We start from the raw sequence: 3,222 nt of genomic DNA on the forward strand, positions 1-3,222 counted from the left end.
ATGCTATGTCCCCTGACACTGCTCAATGTATCACCAGTGCACATGCTGCATACCCCTCCTGTATCTACCACCCTTATATCACTGTCACTGCTGCCATTGTCATATCCATCCACAGCCATCACCTTCCATCACCTCCAGTCCTCCTGGATTGCCTCTGCTCTGCCACAAACCTCAGAGCCTCTGTGTAAGGGATGGGTGGTAAAGTGGTGGTGCACACTTTGCACGCTTACTTTATTTGTTCTTTATTCTTTGTATACAATGTAAACAACTGTATTTACATATGTATGGCTCGGGCTCGGGTAAACGGTTCTTCACTCTTTACCCTCAACCCAATGTCGAATCATAAGCTCCATACCACCTAGATCTCGACTACTGAGGACTGAGGAGTCAACCCAGGCCAGCACCCCAACTGGCCTTAGACTCTGGTTTCTGCAATCCCCTCTGACTCCCCTGATGGTCACCACCCCCTCATTTCAATATATTACCTATGCCTCCCTAAGTATGGAACCCTGAAGGTCTCTGGACAGCTCCAACGTCTGCAAGTGCACCCCCACTTCCGCTAGGCAACTTAGTTGCTTTCCTGCAAGTCTACCTTTGAGCTGATCTGTCAGAGTCTGGATTATTGTCGGAGTCGGAATACTGTCAGAGATCTGGAATGCTGTCAGAGACTGGGAATATTGTTAGAGTCTGGCAGACTGTCAGAAGACGGATAGGAGACGGATTGGGTTTCTGTCTGAGTCGAGGTCGGAGGTGGTGCAGAGTTCTGTTGGAGTGCTGAAGGAGAGAACGAAGGAAGGTCAGTTGGGAGGTTCAAACGAGACCACCACCAAGCTGTTCCCTGGTTCTTTAGTTAGGATGGGGAAGTGTACTAGTGTTATTTATTGTAAATATAGTACCAATCCGAGTGTTTTGGCTAATTCTATTTTTATGGGTTAGTTTTAAAGTTCCTGGGAATTGACTTACAGATAAACCGAGCCCTGTGGAGCTGTTTCTTTATTGAAATTTCTTAATTTGTCTAGGTGTAATTCTGTGTAGCGTTGTTTAATTTGGATTTAATCTTCTACTTGGTGAAGTTTCAAAGATTCTATTCAGTTAATGAATTTGGATTGTATCTGGAGTGTCCCTTGGGTTTATTTTATTTTTGTCTTATTTTATTGCTTGTTTTAACAGTAGCAAGATAACTGTTTTGTGTTTACACTTTGAAATCTGGAGTGTTAACCAGCTCTCCTGTTGAAATATCTACTTAATATTTCTCTCCTTAATTGCTGCCTTTTACTACAGTGGCAATCTTAACTGTATATCACTTTTTTGCACTGGAGTGACAACCAGAAATGCTTGAGAAAAATAATACTCTATTTTCTTACTTCTCTAAGGGGGGCGAAAAGTCGCAGAAAGGGTCTCCCTTTTATACTCCTTGGGTCGCCTTCCTTTTTCATGCTCTACCTTCTATTTACAGGATTTATTTACAGTGTATTTTTCTCAAACTGAATAAAAAATGAAATTTTCACGTTATAGTTCTACTGCACTTTTGCTGCACTGAACTGCGGTTCTACTGCGGTCAGACTGCGCCTAGAATCCTTATTGTCCTCCCTCGCCTAAGCTATTTTAATGGTTAATTAGAACTTGGCTGCGCTGCATTTGCCGCAGTTACCTATTTCAAATTCTATATATATACCATTAAATTTGCTATGACTCGATGATTCTGAATTCAAACTTCGCATTACTATGCATACAGCTGTGCTGAGACCTTCAGCTGATTTATTCCATTTTTATTTAGTGACATTTAGTTAAAATGAGATTGAAATGGTAAATGAGTGAATTATTCAGGTTTAAAACTGAAAGAAAAAGTTGCTAGTAGTCAAGAATTACTCAAACGAATGTGTTATAGCTCTCCACCTCATTAGAATATCGTTCCCTAAAATTCCCGCCATGGTCCGTCATAGTTTAGTGGTTTTCGTGAATTTCGTTCATATTCCCTGATTCCCCTTTGTATTATCATATCCTAATCCTCCATATGTATTGTTCGTTGTTATAGTAGGTCGTCCTTGAAGATATCATATTTTTATGTATTTTATTTAGGACTCTGGACCTCTTGAAGCTGTTTTCCCGTGCGTTTTCAGGTTTCTAACTTCATGTCCCTATATCTCATTCATTTCTGGATGTTTTCTCACGTTCTTGGTATCATAAATTTTCATTTATTCCCACCTTTCCAATGGTACTAAGGTTGTGTCCTATTTCCTGGTATTCGTTGAGTTAGCAAAAGTTCGTGCACACATTCGGTAATCACGTGTGTCATTCCCATAGTCGTTCGTATGCGGGCACCGTTTCCGTTTAATTGTTCGGGATTTATGATATGCACGGGTTTTTATTTCTTTCATATGGGCTTCTGTCATTTATTTCAGATTTTTCCCTCATGATCTAAGGTTGTTTTGCACTTTCCGTGCTTTGTTTTGACCGGGCTCTTCCTTATTTGGACGGAAATTGGTCTTCGCGATCTGCCGAAGTGCAGATCTCGGTTCTGACGGCCGGTTCCCTGCACATCGCCACCCTCACATGTCATTACACATGATGCAGATTTCTATATTCCCGTCATGGGTATAACTTCACAACGGCTGGACCGTTTGGGCTGAAAATTTGCATAACTATAGTTCCCCATTTTTAATAATTTCCGTGTAAATTTCGTTGTATGTTTTAATTATGGATCCTACGCAAACATCGTCTTTTCCCTGAGCTCAGACTTTTGATGTCACTATTCCCGTTATTGGATATCTTATTAACGCATGATCCTTTTATTATGAAAATTTGGGAGGATTAAGATTAAATCCCTTCCTTTCTAATGGCCTATCAAGCTTGTCTCGGTCGTTACTGGTTAATTTTCGCACTTGCCTTTTAGATATTGTCCTCGTTTTGCAGGAGTTTTAGTCATATCTCCATCGTTTATGGGTAGTTTCCCCTGTAATTACTCTCATTGGGTCCGTTTGAGGGACATCTACATTTCCTATTATAAACACGACTTTGAATTTTGCATTAGTTCCTGAGGAATCCTTGTTCCGTGGTACTTCCATCCTTGGCTACGTGTGCGGACGTGGGAAAGTAGTTTCCGTGGAGGTTCTCTGATTGTTTTTATAGTCAAATCTTGGTCGATTGTCCTAATTCTTGTTTTAATATTTGCTATAAATTCCCCCGGGAATTCCGTCTCGTTGATGGTAAGCTTGAAGTATT

Source organism: Cantharellus anzutake (genome assembly GCF_015039405.1).
Source record: "Cantharellus anzutake strain C23 chromosome Unknown EI90scaffold_544, whole genome shotgun sequence".
Taxonomy (NCBI): Eukaryota; Fungi; Basidiomycota; class Agaricomycetes; order Cantharellales; family Hydnaceae; genus Cantharellus; species Cantharellus anzutake.